Below are 18,297 nucleotides of genomic sequence, written 5' to 3'. Positions count from 1 at the left end.
ATTCCTGTGAATATATGTATAACATATTTTTTATATTTGAATCATACAAATATTTTATATAATCAAAAAGCAAAAATCATAAAGAAAAATATTTTAACTAAAATGAATTGGAACAAATATAGCTAATTGTATATAATTTTGGTGATACAACCTCACAGAGGAAAAGAATCAGTCTAATTATTTATACATTCTAAAAACATACCCAAACAATAAATCATAGAACACTACATCAGAAACTAATGATGTACTGTATGGTGATGTAACATAATAAAATAAAAAATAAAAGCATATCTAAGGACAAAAATAAATGCAAAATCTTAAACTTCATTCTTTTATGTTACTGTTACCTTGTACATACTTGATGTATAATTGTGGGTAGTATAGGTTAAAGAAAATAGATGTTAATTTTGTATAGGAAATGCCTTTTCAGCGTAAAGGATAAAACAGTATAAATCTTATATTTGAATTGACTAAAACAATGCAAGTTGTTTTTATGTTTTTATTTTTTTATTTTTATTTTTTATTTTTTTTTTAAAGATTTTATTTATTTATCAGAGAGAGAGAGGGAGAGCGAGCACAGGCAGACAGAATGGCAGGCAGAGGCAGAGGGAGAAGCAGGCTCCCTGCAGAGCAAGGAGCCCGATGTGGGACTCGATCCCAGGACACTGGGATCATGACCTGAGCCGAAGGCAGCTGCTTAACCAACTGAGCCACCCAGGCGTCCCTTATGTTTTTATTTTTGAGTGCATGCTCTAACAGTGTCCACTGAAAAGGCAATAGCAACCCAGTAGCAATAAGTATTTCTCATAGCCAGATTTTGTTCATTAAATGCCTTTCAACAATAGAAATAATGAGGATCCTCAGAGGAAAAACCCCTTTTAGGTGCTGGGCAGGAAATACATGGATAAGTTTAGGAAATATTATTGAATATAAAGAATAGACGCTGCAGAAGGATTATGGCGTCCATTCAAAAGGCTCCCGAGCCAGTGGAAATCATTTGTGATTTGAAAAGAATGATTACTAACATATATTGAAAACACCAAGTATATAAAAATCCCAGAGTTGACAGGTAGATAGAAATAGAAATATATAATCAGAGAGAAATAAAGCAATGCTTATTAGAGGATGCTGGAATAGTGAGTCCATTAATTATGATGAAAATTGATAGTCATATGTGAAAAATTGAAAATTCTTTTCTCTGTACTCCCTACATGGATTAAATTTCAGGGTTATTAAAACCCTACTAGATGGGAGGGAGTTTTAAAATACAGCATAATTTCAAAAAATAAATGCGGAATGATTAAAAGAATTAGAAATCACGATTTTGCCGTTCCTAATAAGATAACTGATTTAGGCTGTGTTGTGATTTATAAGTACTTACTGTTGCAAATGAGGAACCACTAAGGTCAAGAAACTTATACACATTTACAAACAAGTGGCCAGCAGTAATTTACAATGAGACAATCTCATTACACAGGAGTAAAGAAAGGAAGCAGGAAGAGTTAATTGTACTCCATCCCAGATGGCTTTAATATTTTTGAATCTAAAATTAAATTCCTTTTGCTTGTGAAAAGTTCTATGCTCAGCTAGGAGGCTGCTATGAAACATTAAACACTGTCAATTCTTACTGTGATACTGCATTAATACTGCATAACATCAATATTTTATATTAAGAATGTTAATTATCCCTGAGATTCTGGAATGCCTAGCTGTGCTAAAGTACTAGTACACTAATTTTATTTTTAATTCATTTTCTTTTTTCTATTGGCTGTTGTCCCTGGATCTGATTCTTCTTCCTGCAGTGAGAAATGAGTTAAATCAGCTCTCACTGTCAACCGGAATAGCCTTGGAGCTGAGTTAATTCATCACCTACTGACAAAAGGTTAAAAATATTGAATATCAATATCCAGAATATTTTCCAACTCACAGCAATTGTTTGTCAGGGCTGATGTCTGAGCCCCGGGAATAGAGTGCAAGGTTTTGGCATTTTCTGTGTCCAAGAAGTTACTTTCCTACTGTGCTGTATATTTGAGTACAGTATAAGTTTTCACTGTGACTTTTCTTTTAACATAGCTGACTTAAACATACAAATTTTGAAGCCAAAACTAATACAGCAATATATACATCTACTTTCACAATAAAACCAAACTTTCACAACTAACTTGGAGAATTATCAGCTGGATTTATAATGTATAGGCTCAGGCTTATTCACGCTTATCTGATTGCACACTCAGACTCTAGTCACCTACATAGACTGAACAATGGTATCATTATTTTTTAAATTAATTTAACTCATTTACCATGTGCAAAGAACTCTATTAGGTACTGAGAGAACTAATGCATAAAATTCTGAACTCAGGGGATAAATATAGAGAAACAGTGTACACACACAGCTACACAGACACACATATACTACACAAATACATTATAGAGAAAATATATAAAAAATATGGTAACTTAGAAAATATGATAATTTATTTTTGAGCAGTGGCTATGTCCCTTAGAAGTGACTTCATTGAAATTTGAAAATTTAGATAAAGTAATAAACTGGGCTTAAAAATAGGTAAAACTGTGGTCAGTGGAGTTGGTGGCCATCTTGTGCATTTACTGCATCCTTATCCAGCGAATACAGTGTGAAAAAATGTGTGTGAGAAAATGGATAAAAATAATATAGTTCAATTTGACTTTTTAAAATATAGTCAGCATGAATGGAGAGGCAACAAGTTCCTTGATCACAAAATTGTTGATGATAACAACAGCAACAATGGTCATAAATTTTGCAGAAAGTGAGAAATATAGTTACTTGGGGATGGTTTAAACCAGGAGCAGTTCCAGGGACACTTAAGAATAGGAATCTTCCACTCAGTGATGTCTAGACTATATATAAGTGAGGAGATTTTATAAGTAAGTAGTGATTGTAGTATTCTGGTGAGGAATAATGAGGTTCAGATCTAGGGTTGTGTCATGGTAAATTGACAACAGGAAACAGATGTAATACAGACATGGAGACAAAATCCATCTGATTGATCTTGGGCGGTAGAACAAAAGGAATGAGATACAATTCCGAAGTTTCAGGCTTAGTGACTGCTACCGCATAAATGATGCTGTGATGGTACCTGAAATGTGTGAGAGAGAAAAATATATGAGAATATATGGATATTTACCTGTGAAATTTCTAAAGACATAAATACACACACACACACACACACACACACACACACACAGAGAGAGAGAGAGAGAGAGAGAGAGAGAACACAAGTGGGAGGAGGGGCAGAGAGGGAGAGAGAATCTTAGGCAGACTCCACCCAGAGCCTGATGTGGGGCTCCATCTCACAAAAGACAATGACCTGAGGCAAAACCAAGTTGGATGGCCAACTAATTGAGCCACCCAGATGTGTTTTTATAGATGTGAGCGCATGCACTCACACACAACTGATTGGAGTTATCAACATAGAAGAACCAATAAAAGGATTACAGATTATATGTACTTGTTGAAAATTGATAATCTTAATCAAAATAGAAGTGAATTATAATATATATGTTTTTTTCCTCGAGAGTTTATAAAAATTTGGATAGAAAATATTTTACTTACTAACATTATTTTCTCTTGTATACAAACATCAACCATATTTGCTTTATTACATGCTTGGAAAAGCTCCTGTTGATTCTGTGTCTGGAAGATTTCTAATACCTGAGTTTTATAACAGGAGAACTTCTAGTGAGCTCCAGTTATCAGTTCCTTAAGACAAACACAAAACTGAGTTTGGTATTTTGAATTTATCTAGTATCCTGCAAATTGTCTTTGGCATTATATAGGATATAAAATGATATATCTGTAGGGCTTTAAAGCTGTTTAGGGCTTTAATCTCTGTAAAGCCAAAGTAAACACAGGTATCCAAGTGAGGTCAAAGATTTAGGTTCTTTCAAAAATTTTGCTGTTGCAATATGCTTTGTGGTATCATGTTTCCTTGTACACACATGTCAGTGTTTCTAAGTCATATTCTGTGAGTGTAATTCATAGGTCATGCATTATCAACTTTATTTAAAATGTTAAATGGCTCCTAACGTTGTGAGATGGGGATATGACAAATAACTGCTACTTACTGTTCCCTGTTTTTCCCACCTACTCTTCTATTGCTGTTCAGAGAATGCACAGCAGTAGTGACTCCTAGACGTCTGTGTAGGATATCAGATTTAGTTTCAAAAATACAGCTGTTCAACAGTGCAAAAAATTAAAATGCCATACTTCTGTTTGTTCATTTATTTCTTTTTCTCAAATCTGTGAGTTTATCTCAGCAGTCTCTGACAATTTTTCTAATAAAGAAAGAGAAATTGTGACAAATGAAGAAAAGTAATGCAGAAAAGGAAACCTCTGCTAGCAAGTTACACCGTGGCAAAACAAATGTCAGAGCTGTCAATATGTGAGAATTCGATACTATTCTGCCCACCAGGATGCAGGAAGGAAGAAAAAGTTGCTTCTGAGAATGACACTACAAATACAACATGTAATTGATCAAACAGAGACACAGAAGGATCTCGTTCAGACTTCTAAGCTAGTGACCTTTGATAGCATTTTTAGTAAATGTATATGTAATACAGCTAAAGAAATAACTTACCAGTAATTACCAGTATTATTACCACTGAAGCATAGGAGGTCTAAATCCTTTTGTGTTGTATAGAAGCCCTGTCAAGGAAAGAAAGTCTTCGAACTTTGTTGTCCAAAACAGTAGCAACTAACCACACATGGCAATAACAGTTAATTAAAATTAAATTTAAAAAAATTCAGTTATATTGTTCATGTTCCAACACCTCAGCAGCCAAAAGCAATTAGTGGTTATAGTCCTGGACAGTATGGAGGACATTTTTCTTGTTACAGAGAATTCTCTTGGATAATGCTTATTTAGAATATAGATTTCAAGTATTTAGTTATCATTATGGAAATGGTGTACTAATTTGTAGCTCACTAACTTGCTGTATTCTAATCACATTTCTAGAATTATTCTCACTGTGAGGTAAAAAAGATATCCTAGCATGTTGCCATTTCATTCTTGAGCCTCTTGACTGCTCTTGCTTTAAACCGCCACTAAACTGTTCTCACATGGTTATTTATCTCCCCCTTAAGTTTTGTCTATTACGATAAAGTGAGCTGTCCAGATGCACTCAATTATGCTAAGCCTTATTAAAATATTTTGTGTTGAAAATAAATAGATTGAATATCTGATTTGATGTTGCAAGTAACTTTACAGAGAAATATGTTGATCATGCCAATATGTGTCTTTCCCCTCAGGCGTCAGCTCTGTTGTGTCTTGCATGTTAATATGTTGCCTCCCTGGCTTTACTCATCAGTCTCATGCTTTGTTACTGCTCAGTGCCCCCAAGTTACTGTGCCAACTTTTGCCATATGTAGTAAGCATTCAGGAGGGATTTGTTGGTTACAGCAGGTGATTGGGGGCTGGGTTATATATCAGTAGGCAGTTATAAAACATCAACCAGACATACACATGCAGAAACACAGATCCAGGACTCCTGAGAGAGGCTCGGATCTTAACTCCAACCTTTTTTGTTTTCACAAATAACCAACCACGTTTTCAAAACTAGGAATACTAACAGAATTAGTTATTTGAATTATTGAACTATAGGGACCTCAGTGCAGCACAATGGTAAAAACAAAAATCCCCATAAACTTTAGTGTCTGAGAAACAATTGTACTTTTCCATTTATTCCTGGATGTCTCATAACAACTTACCAAACCTCTCTGTATTTCTGCTTCATTATTTGTACAGTGAAAATTACAGTGTTCTACCTTATAGAACTAGCCTCAGAATTATTTGAAGTAATATTATTAAAGTACTTCCAGGGGCGCCTGGGTGGCTCTGTCGTTGAGCATCTGCCTTCAGCTCCGGTCATGATCCCAGCATCCTGGGATCGAGCCCCACATCAGGCTCCCTACTTGGTGGGAAGCCTGCTTCTCCCTCTCTAACTTCCCCTTCTTGTGTTCCCTCTCTTGCTGTGTCACTCTCTGTCAAATAAATAAATAAAATCTTTAAAAATAAATAAATAAAGTACTTCCAATATTATCAGGATCACAGTAAACATTCAATAAATAATGGTAGTTATTATTAGAGTATATTAAAACATTCATCATAAGCCATTATTATTAAAATGTACTTTATTTTAGAAGACTAAACAGGTGAATGTTGAAGTTCAGAAAAAAAAAACAAACTTTGAATAAATTAACAGTAAAATAATATGAGGAATTCACTACAGTCCTGGATTAATAATCAGAAAAAAATAATGCTCAATGCCTGTCTGGTTATGAAGTAGATGGAATACTTGAATGATAAAGATATTTTTAAAATCCCGAGTAAATGCAACAGCATTTATTTCATATCATGATGGAGTCATATGAATTAAAAAGAAACAACATTGTAAGATTTTTTTTCCTGGAAGATAGATAGGTGAAGCAGACTTCATTCATTAATTCTTGTAGCCAGTCATTCATTCATTCATTCATTTATTTTAGACTATATATCTTTTAAAAGGTACAAAAGTAGCCAAAAGCTCAAATGGAATGGTTGAAATATTCATGGAAGAGTCTTTAAGTTGTTCCATTTTAATTTGGTAATTTTGTTTGCCTCACTTCTGGAATTGCCTCATTTATCCGTAAGACCCTAGCCAATTTAATGGAGCTGTGGCTGTTCAGTCATTTCAACTCAGTTACTTGCATATGCTGCTTTCTTCATAAGGAACACATGTCACCCAAGTTACCTGGTTTGCTCATATTCACCCTTCAAAGATCGATTAAGCATATTCCCCTCAGGACCCAAACTTGACCACCTCCTTTTCCTCAATTTAGGTAAAGTTTCTCTCCTTTGCTTTCACTATGCGCATTCCTTCACAACATTACTTTGGGTTAGTTCAGTTTTGTTACATTTAAATCTTCCCTTGTGTACTTTATTATTAATTATTGTGGTAGATATGTGACCTTCAACAGTATGGTCACCTCATTGAGGTCAGCAGTTATATCTCAAGTATTACCCCCTCTGACTTACACCTGGTAGGCACATAAATATTTCTGAAAGACATTAGTAAGATAGGAAAAACTAGAATCTCTAAGGCAAAATGACAGTATTTCTAAATCAAGTGACTATGAAGTACCAAACATATTAGATAATATGAATTTTTTATTACTTTATTATTTTACATAATTGACATGCTTTCTTGTACTTTATTCCCTAAAGTTTCATTGGTTTAAATTGAGAAAATTTTTTTAGATATTGTTGAGCTTGATAACTATCATATTTTATTATTAAAATGTCTATTGTTAAAATGTCTATGCTGCCCAGAGCAATCTATACTTTCATTGCCATCCTGATCAAAATACCAGTGGCATTTTTCAAAGTGCTGGAACAAACAATCCTAAAATTTGTATGGAACCAGAAAAGACCCCAAATCGCTAAGGAATGTTGAAAAAGCAAAGCAAAGCTGGGGCATCACATTGCCTAACTTCAAGCCTTTTTTTTTTTTTTTTTTTCCTAATTACAAAGCTGTGATAACCAGGACAGCATGGTACTGGCACAAAAATAGACACAGAAACCAATGGAATAGAGTAGAGAGCCCAGATATGGACCATCAACTCTATGGTCAAATAATCTTTGACAAAGCAGGAAAAAATATACAGTGGAAAAAAGTCTCTTCAATAAATGGTGCTGGGAAAATTGGACAGCTATGTATAGAAGAATAAAACTCGACCATTCTCTTATATCATACACAAAGATAAATTCAAAATGGATGAAAGACCTCACGTGAGACAGGAATCTATCAAAATCCTAGAGGAGAACATAGGCAGTAACACCTTTGACATCAGCTACAGTAACTTCTTTCAAGATATGTCTCCAAAGGCAAAGGAAACAAAAGCAAAAATGAACTTTTGGGACTTCATCCAGATCAAAAGCTTCTGCATAGCAAAGGAAACAGTCAACAAAACAAAGTGGCAACCTATGGAATGGGAGAAGATACTCGCAAATGACACTACAGACAGAGGGTTGAGATCCAAGGTCTAAGAAGAACTCCTCAAACTCAACCCATTTTGTGAAAAAATATGCAGAAGATATGAACAGACACTTCTCCAAAGGAGGCATACAAATGGCTAACAGACACATGAAAAAATGTTCATCATCATTAGCAATCAGGGAGGTTCAAATCAAAACCATGTTGAGATACCATCTTAAACCAGTTAGAATGACAAAGATTAACAAGGCACAAAATAACTAATGTTGGAGAGGCTGTGGAGAAAGGGGATCCCCCTTACACTGTTGATGGGACTGCAAGTTGTGCAGCAATTTGGAAAACAGTGTGGAGATTCCTCAAGAAATTAAAAATAGAGCTACCCTATGACCCTGCAATTGCATTATTGGGTATTTACCCCAAAGATACAGATGTAGTAAAAAGAAGGGCCATATGTATCGCAACATTCATAGCAACAATGTCCACAATAGCCAAACTGTGGAAGGAGGTGAGATGCCCTTCAGCAGATGAATTTATAAAGAAGACGTGGTCCATATATACAATGGAATATTATTCAGCCATCAGAAGGGACGAATACCCAACTTTTACCTCAACGTGGATGGGTCTGGAGGAGATTATGCTGAGTGAAATAAGTCAAGCAGTGAAAGTCAATTACATGGTTTCACTTACTTGTGGAATATAAGGAATAACATGGAGTAAATTAGGAGAAGGAAAGGATAAGTGAAGGGGTGAAGGACCAGAGGGGGAGACGAACCATGAGAGACTGTGGACTCTGAGAAACAAACTGAGGGTTTTAGAGGGGTGGGGGTTGGGGATGAGTGAGCATGGTTGTGGGTATTAAGGAGGGCATGTATTGCATGGAGCACTGGGTATTGTACCTGAGCAATGAATCTTGGAACACTACATCAAAAACTAATGATGTACTGTATGGTGACTAACATAACACAATAACAAAAAAAAAAAATCCACCTATGAACCACAATATCCTACTTTTGTGGATGATAAGAGATTGGACTGGAATGCAGATGACAGGAATAAATGTAATATTAAACTGTAAAAGTCTGTGGAGTAGGTGTTCCTGACTGGGTACAAATGGAAAACTGCTTAGAGATTCATATATGATACATTAGAAGTCTATAAGACTGAATCCAAACAGACTGGCACTTGATGCTCTTTGTTAATATTTGTAAGCTTAATGGAGTAAAAATGACCACTTTAATAACAAATGGTGTTGGATTAATAAAGAGAACCACAAATGTGTCAGTCATAGTTAAGGTTATGGCTAAGACCTAGGATACATATAACAAAGTTGGAGGTACTGGTTGTCACAGAAAAAGTAAAGGCAGTTGCTAAGGAGCAGATGCCCCCCCCCAAAAAAAAAATTAAATTGAGAAAATTTCTCTAGATACTGTTGAGCTTGATAACTATCATATTTTATTCTCAGTTTTGACCACATGAATTTTAACTTTTGCTTTTGTTAAACCACTATGTAGTGATATGCCTGCTTCCAATTAGGAAAAATATGTTTTTTATATAAATTATAAATTTGTCCATTAGGAGATATTTTCCAAATCCTTACAACATTTCAACATCCAACGAACTTTTAAGAATCTACATTAATCATAAATGAGGAGTTAAAACATTTACTACTCTTGAAGAAAACACTGTCTACTTCTCCATAAGACCAAAGCTGGATGACAGATGGCAGTCAAAAGGCAAGAGAAGTCTCTGTATCCTGTCATATGATACTTGGCATGACAGAAAGCACTTTATAGTTCTCTATTGCTGGGACTAAAATGGACTAATACAGGCTAGAGATCATCATTTAGTTGTTGTTTGTTTTTAGTAAAACCATGTGTGTGAGTTGGAAAAAAAAACTTTATTGAAGAAATTACATGCAAAAATCTATAGATATTTGGTGTACACAACTCGATGCGTTTGTAGATAAATACACATCTCTTAAATCATCACCACAATCAATGCTGTAAATATATCTATCACCTCCAAAAGTTTCTCCCCACATCCATCCATCCATTTATCTATCTGTCATAAAAACACTTAACAGAAGTTCTACGCTCTTAGAAAATTTTAAACTATACATCACAGTGTTGTTAATTACAGTCTCTGTGTGGTGCAGTAGATCTCTAGAACTTATTTTGCATAACTGAAACTTTGTGCCCTTTCACCAACAGTTCCCCGTTTCCCCCTCCCTCCAGCCCTTGGTGACCACTATTCTGCTCTCTGCTTCTTTGAGTTTGACTGTTTTAGGTTTCCAGTGTAAGTGAGATAATGCAGCACTTGTTCTTCTGTGTCTGACTTAAATAATGTCCTCCAGGTTCATCCATATGGTCACAAATGTCAGGATTTCCTTCTTTTTTTTTTTCTTTAAAGATTTTATTTACTTGAGGGGTTCCTGGGTGGCTCAGTTGGTTAAGCATCTGCCTTCAGCTCAAGTTATGACCCCTGGGATCTTAAAAAAAAAAGTTTTTATTTATTTGAGGGGGCGGGAGTGAGAGAGAGAGAGAGAGAGCAGGAGGAGTGGCAGAGGGAGAGGGACAAACAGACTCCCCACTGAGGAGGGAAACTGATTTGGGGCTCAATCCCAGGACCCTGAGATCATGACGTGAGCTGAAAGCAGATTCTTAACCTACTGAGGGACCCAGGTGCCCCAGGATTTCCTTCTTTTTACAGTATGAATAATATTGCATTTTATGTAAATTATGCAGCCACTGTGGAAAACAGTATGGAGGTTCCTCAAAGAATTAAAAGTAGAACTATCATATGAATCAGCAATCTGACTTGTGGGCATATATTCAGAGTACTAAAATTAAGATCTCTAAGCAGTATCTGCACTCCCATGTTCAATTAAAAATTATTCACAGTTATCATTTAGTTTAGCTGGCAAACTTTCTAAAGTGACATTAGAATAAAATTTTAAGCCTGGATGTAAAGCAAATTATCAGCCTTTATAGGAAAAAAAAAACAACTTTTTCTATCTTTAGTACATTTTTCTAGGAAAAAAAAAAAACCCTGTTTTTTAATACATTTTCTAGGAAAAAAACCCTATTTTCTATCATCTTTAGTACATTTCTAAGGAATATCATTTATTCTTTTTGTGTTAATTATAAAACAAACCTAGAAAAGAAGTAGAAGTCCTGAATGACTTTTAAAGATTCAAATACACTCCTCTGACCTAATTTTTATTACTACAGTATCCCTTCCAGTGTGATAGTTATTCTCATTCCTTGATTTGTTATTTTATAATATGACAAAATAGCAATGTGAGTACAGTGAGTGACTATAGGAGGAATCATAGACAAAGAGTCTCTTGCAAAATGTACAGTACTTGAAAAGAAAGTTCTGTGTGTATGTGTGTATGTGCATGTGACTGATCAATTCGCGGTTGCAGTATGGCAGATTTGACACAGATTTGATCATTTTTTAATATCCCCCCCCCCGTATATGACAGAATTATTTTTAGTAATAATTTGGTAATGATATGTAGGGAAATAATATGTGTAACCAGAGAAAATGTAGGTAGAGAAAGTTTTCTTGCACTGATCTCTATGTATATATGCTAAAGGCAGTAAAAACTAAAAATAAATAGGTAAAATTTAGTAGTACATTAAAAATAAGAAAAAATGAAAATGTTTATAGTAATACATGTTAATTATCCCAGTGTATTTTTTTAAAAATAAAAGGACAAATCTTAGGCCTATAATGGTAACAAATAATAAGATTTCTGTTTTTGAGTATTAACTTCTCCAAATATGCCAATGATTGATTTTTTGAATTGATCTTAACATTCAAGTGACTGTCCAGATTTGTCAGTCTATATTCATTCATGATTGATTGGAGAGTTATTTTTGTTCATTTTAAACACAAAAGCTTTTGGAAATTAAAATTAAAAAAGCAAAGCAACAGGTAACAAATAGGAACAGTCAGTAATGAAAGAATAAATATCTCAAAGTTTCATAAAAATGCCATTTCACAATACATTTCAAAAATGGAAAAGTTTTTTTTCCTTTGATATCATTTTGAGTGGCTTTCATATATATTCATGTTTGTATTAGTTTTCTGTAACAACCACAAATTTAGTGACTTAGAATAACACAAATTTATTATATTACAGATCTAGAGATTATAGCCCCAAATGGGTCACACTGGGCTAAAATCAAAGTGCTGGCAAGGCTGTTCTGTCTGGAGACTAGGAGAGAATCAGTTTCTTGGCTTCTAAAGGGTTCCCACATTCCTCTAGTAGTGGTCCCCTTCCTTTACCTTCAGAGTCAGTTATGCTACTTCTGTCTGATAAATCACTTCTTCCTTTGATCTCAGCAAGGAAATGTTCTTTTTCTTTCAAGGATACATGTGATTCCACCCACTCAAATAATCTAGGCTAATCTTCCCATTTTAACCTGTCTTAAGGTCTTTAACTTAATCATATCAATGAAGTCCTTTTATCATGTAAAATAACCTTTTCACAGATTTCAGAAAATAGGGTGTGGACATCTGTAGGAACCATTACTCTGCTCACCAAAATGTTTTAAAAAGTAATAATAAGTGGCCACATTGAATGGAAGTACTGAAGTAATTTAAGCTCTGTTTCTTGGTCTTTGAGTCTGTGTGCAGTCATTATTTATTTCAAAGCTACTGTTTAAATGCAATAATATGGGGGCACCTGGGTGGCTCAGTCACTTAAGTGTCTGCCTTTGGCTCAGATCATGATCTTGGGGCACCTGGGATCGAGTCCCATGTTGGGCTCCCTGCTCAGTAGAGAGTCTGCTTCTCCCTCTCCACTCATGCTTTCTCTGTCTTTCTCAAATAAATAAACCAAAAAATAGATAAATAGATAAATAAATGCAATAATATATTAGGAGGTATGTTAAATATGTATGGTAAATAATCAGTTAGCAGTGTAACACTAATTAGCTACATAGTAAAAGCCATTTCACTTATATACATTTAAATGTCATGTTGTACACCTTTAATATGTAAGATTCTTATTAAAAAATGAAGTGAAAGAATAAATGCTATAATATGTATACAGAGAAAATAGGCTATCTTAGACTTGAAGTAGATTTAAATGATTGTAAAGGGGCACAAACTTACCCTCAAAAAAATTGCATATAATTGAATCTGCCTCTTTGGAGGGTGATATTATAAACCAAAGTTCTTAAAAATGTGCAGAATACCATGATATTTAAAGATAAGTGATAATGTGTATTAATTTGAATTTTATATACTGTATTATAAAAACAAATGTAGCAATAGCAGTTTTTCAGAATTTAAACCAATATATTATTTAAATAAATACTTTATCGCTAACATGGCTTAGAATTGCTAGAGGATGATGGTAATTAAAAACAGACTAACTTTTGGTCAGTTGTATTATTGCTTTTAAATTCTCAAAAGACAATCCTATTTAATGACTGCGCTCTTATTGGAAGACTCGCCTGACCATTTGGGTGCTCCATTGTGTAATTTTCAGATGATGTTTGAATAAAAGTCATAGAAAAATGCACAGATGAGAAAGAAAGAAGCTTTATGAGCAATCCCAAAGCATATCCTGGCCAAAAGATAGAACAGATTTCTATAGATCTAGGCCAAACTCAAGCAAGATTTTACTCTACTTATAAGACATACACTGCATAGTTCTGTACAAGTCCCTCTACAAAGAAGTGGCAATATTAAGGAAGGCCAAAAACTCTTGTTAACTTTATGGGGAGCAAGTACATGGTTTAGCCAGAGGACCTAAAGGTAAGTACAATTTTGAAGTGCAGTTTTTTTTAACACTGAATTTTTTTATTCCTCTTTGAGGGGTGCTGTTCTTGCTGGGTTTTATTCCTTGTTTCTATGTTCAGTCATTTGCCCATGCTAGATTTGTGAAATAGGTTTCTCCTGCAGCATCGGGAAGCTGATGTATTTTGTTTGTGCTTTACTTTTTTGTTTGTGTTTTGTTGATAATATTTTTAAGCCTGTTCTCTTATGGTTTATTCCTGTATTTTTGTAGCTTTGTGGTCAGCCAATGATTGGACAGTGTTGTTCTCAAACACTTGGAACTAGTAAGTCATGCATTATCTCATGAGTCTTGGATTGCTAGGAAGGTACATTCAGGGTTTTCATGGCTGCCCTACTGTGCACTTTTCATGGAACTCTTTCGGCCTCCTCAGTGAGCAGAAGCAGCCCTAGAGTTGGCCAGGAGTGTTGAGTTAATTTGAGGCCTCTCTGTTCTCCCCTATGCAGGTGTACAACCTCAGCCAGGTATGTATTTATGCTACCCAAGACAGAAACCTCAAGTGGACATGGTGACCTTCCCCACTCACCCACCTCTCAGATGGTCACTTCCAGGGCTAATACAGCTGTGTCATCCAGTGTTGGAAAGTGAATGAGCTTCCGTAGACCCTGGCAGAGGAAGCTAATCCTCAAAGATGGACTGCCCCACCCCCCCACCTCCCTGCACTCCAGTGTAGATCCTTTCAATGGTTAATGCCTACTAATGGGCATGGAGGGAGGGAGGGATTGATGAGAGCAAACATAGGGGAAAAAGACCACAGATTCCCTACGTTCTTACCCAAGTTTGGCATTTTTCAATGCTTTTTAAATTTTTAAAAGTGCTTCTGTGATTATTACATGCCTGTGAGCCATTTCCAGAACATTAGAATGTTTTTGTCAGTTTTATACAGCTTTTTAATTGCTTTTTGCAGAAAAGATTTTACGATTGGCTGACATGATTATAGTCACTGTAACCTTCTTCCTGAAATATATTAAATATGCTTTTGCCTGGGTCTTAGTAAGTACTCTTCCCTCTGTCTGGATGCTCACCTCATACAGACTCTTGGCATACTCCTTCATCTGATTCAGGTTTCATCTTCAGTTTCATTCCTACTTGGGAAGGGATCCCACTTAGACAATTAGTTTCTGCTCTGTATCACCTTCCTCATATTTTGCTTTATCCCATTGCCATTTCTTAAACTATATACTTATGTATGTATGCGTGTATGTATCACCCGACATGATAGCCAACTTTGTTTCATTCATTGCTAAATTTTCAAAGCATATAAATAATATCTGGGACAGAAGAGGTGGTCAGTAGGTATTGAATGAAGGGATGAGTTAATGATTGAGTGAACGGTAAAAAAGTAAATGATAAAGCACAATTTGCCAGAGGAGTTTTTCTCTTTTGGGGGGATTAGTACTGAAGAATACTCAAAGGAAAAAATTGTGGTCTATAAGACTGAGTCACTATTGTGTTTTTCCATTCCTAGGAGTGTTTCAGGACTCTAGAACTAGTCCCTGAAGAATCTTTTCTTTTTTTTTTTTCTATGACTTAAAATGGATTGAGGGGATTTCTACAAGGAATTTCTATTTTTTGAATGTGGCTAACGGTCCCAAAGTCAGAGTCACTTCATTGGACTAGCATTAAAAAAAAGAAAATCATTTTTTATACTCAAAGAACTATACAGTACACAGTTGCTCTGCTGGTTTAAAAGTACTACAGGATTTTATATATATATATATAGTTACATTATATATATATATATATATATATAATGTAACTGTAAGACAAAGTTGTTACCTGCTTCAGCTACTGAAAACCAAGTGATGGTGTTACATATTAATAATTGTCTGAGGGTGTTACTGAATAGGGAAATATCAAGGAGACAAGAATAGTGGCCAGGCAGGAAACAGAAGGCCAAACCATTGAAAAATTGAATGAAACAAATAGTGTAGGTGCTATATCAAATATATCAGATATCAGGGATTGGAAGCAAAGAGGAGGCAAAACCAGTAAGGGTGTTCTAAGTCTTCAAAAATTGGTGCAGATGAAATGTGTCTTCTCTTTCCTGTGTGTTTAGCATGGCTTGAAGTAAATTCTTACCAGTACAATAAATTGAATATTGAGTAACAAAATTATGGGTAGTTAGTCAGTGAACAATTCAGGGGGAACAAGAGTAGGGATTGTAAGGGCCTGTTTAGCCAGAGCGGCTCCATCTCGGTTGAACAGCCATTTTGTTGTTTATGCAGTAAAACTTAAACTGACCCTGCCCCCTACCCCCCAGGGGACTTACTTAAAAGCAAGTCCGGGAAACTAGTAAAATATGGTTGACCAGTCCCAGGTAACAGAGCCCAAATACAAGGGTGGGTCAGGCCATGTGGAGACATCCAATTAGTGGACCATGCATACTGTCTCCCTAGCTACCAAGGAGTGTGGGCCCCGCCTTTTGGGTGCCTTTTGGGCGCCAATTCTGACCAAGGTGACACGCTAGTTCAAATATCTATTATAGGGTAAATTGTAGTTTAATTGGCCACCCGTGTGTGATCTAGCATGACTATGCAACTTTCTCTGCATGTTACAATCTCATTGGCCACCTGTGTGTGGCTAGCCCCAACCACATGGCCTTTGCCCTTTAAAAGTTAGTCTGTAAGGCAGGGAGGGTCACCCTCTCTGTAAGAGGCGGCCCCACTGGCCAGTTTGATTCTCGGTGCTGGGGCGAAATAAAAAGCTTTGCTTGACTTTTGCTTTGTATCAGTCTCGCTCCTTTGATCATGGACCTATCAGGGATAAAATTGTTAATTTAAATTTTTCAATAATAATGAGTTGATACTAATAGTATATCACATTGTCAAGACACATTTAGTTTTTTTTTTTTTTTAAGATTTTATTTATTTATTTGACAGGCAGAGATCACAAGTAGGCAGAGAGGCAGGCAGAGAGAGAGGAATGGAAGCAGGCTTCCCGCTGAGCAGAGAGCCAGATGCGGGGCTCGATCCCAGGACCCTGGGATCATGACCTGAGCCCAAGGCAGAGGCTTTAACCCACTGAGCCACCCAGGCTCCCCAAGACACATTTAGTTTTAAATTAGTTCTCTGAATTAGAAAAAGATTTTGTGTAATCTGAAACAGGATATTTCTATTATTAGCGACTAAGTGGCCCTGTTGGGGTTTTCCAGGCTACTTTGGGGACTTTTTTGTCCCTGCAGGGCGTTCCTGAATTTACTGAATCAGCTTGAAGCCATAGAACCTTTTTTTCCCAGATGACAGAAAAAAAGTATTTCAAACACAGGTAGCACATTTTAAAGAAGTTCCAATGCATCAAGTTTTGCGGTTTGTTGCTGCCTTGGAAAGCAGTAAGTTAGAGAAATTGTAGCAATTCCATTCAGTTACCTCAGATATGATGTGGGCCATTTTAGGGAAAAGAAGTGGCCCAAAATATACTCTTAAAAATGTATCCAAATGCAAAGAGAAAAATGTAATTGGTTATTTGATGCTATATTCTAATAACATGGGAAATCCAGTTATTTAGAAATATTAGTTTTATTGTACAATGTAGATAAAAACTGTGCATTTTCAACCTATAGGGGAATATTTTGCATGTTTAATTAAAATACTATGTCGGCATAGACACTTGTTTACCACACTAGTGGTTATTTACCTTCGAAAATTATATAGAGGGCCTACTTTCCTACTGAGTGGAATATAAAGCAAGGATAGGAAGTATTCCTTGCCAAGAAATTTATGGATCTTTAGAAAGGTAAGTTATTTATAGAGCACTGTAGCACGTACTGCAACCTTACATATTTCACAGCTTAGTCACTCAAGCCACAATCCAGGTAAAAGATATAATTCTATGACTCCCTGTGCACTATTTTTGTGCATTTCATCTTAGCAATTGCGGCACTCTAAACCTGCTAACCACAAAGCAAAACATTTGCTTGTAGATTTTCTCTTTTGCTTTCACATGAAATAACACCATTTCAAGTTTATTGGGATCCGGGGATTAGGAACATTATGCTAATGTCTCATTTAACCAATATAACATTTCAGAATTCTGTCCTCAATTCCCCTAAACATTTATCATAAAACAATGCATTTTCAGATCCTGTTTTTCATATGAGAGCGCATTCTGCCTATAAATGAATTTGCATTTGACTGAAACATTCTAATTACTTCAACTGTGTGTGTGTCTGCACATGCAAGCGTGTGTATCATGGGATTACTTTGATCTAGATTTTGAATTGGTTTAAAAATCAATTTTGTTGTCAAACAAAAATGTAAAACATAACAATTAATGTTACTCTTAATATACCACCAGGTTGGTAGGGGCTTTGTGTTTCTTCCAACCAAGTTTCTCTTGATAATTTTTGCATTTATTAAATAAGGCTGAAACTAAGCAGATATTAATTGCTGTCATCAGCGGCTTGTCAGATTTATGCAAATGAAGAATAAGAATCCTAACAAGCCTATTTAAAAAGGTTTTTTTTTTTTTTT

This window comes from Enhydra lutris, unplaced genomic scaffold, assembly GCF_002288905.1.
Source record: "Enhydra lutris kenyoni isolate GAN:26980312 unplaced genomic scaffold, ASM228890v2 scaffoldscaffold15, whole genome shotgun sequence".
Classification (NCBI taxonomy): Eukaryota; Metazoa; Chordata; class Mammalia; order Carnivora; family Mustelidae; genus Enhydra; species Enhydra lutris.
Note: the sequence above shows the minus strand (reverse complement) of the source record.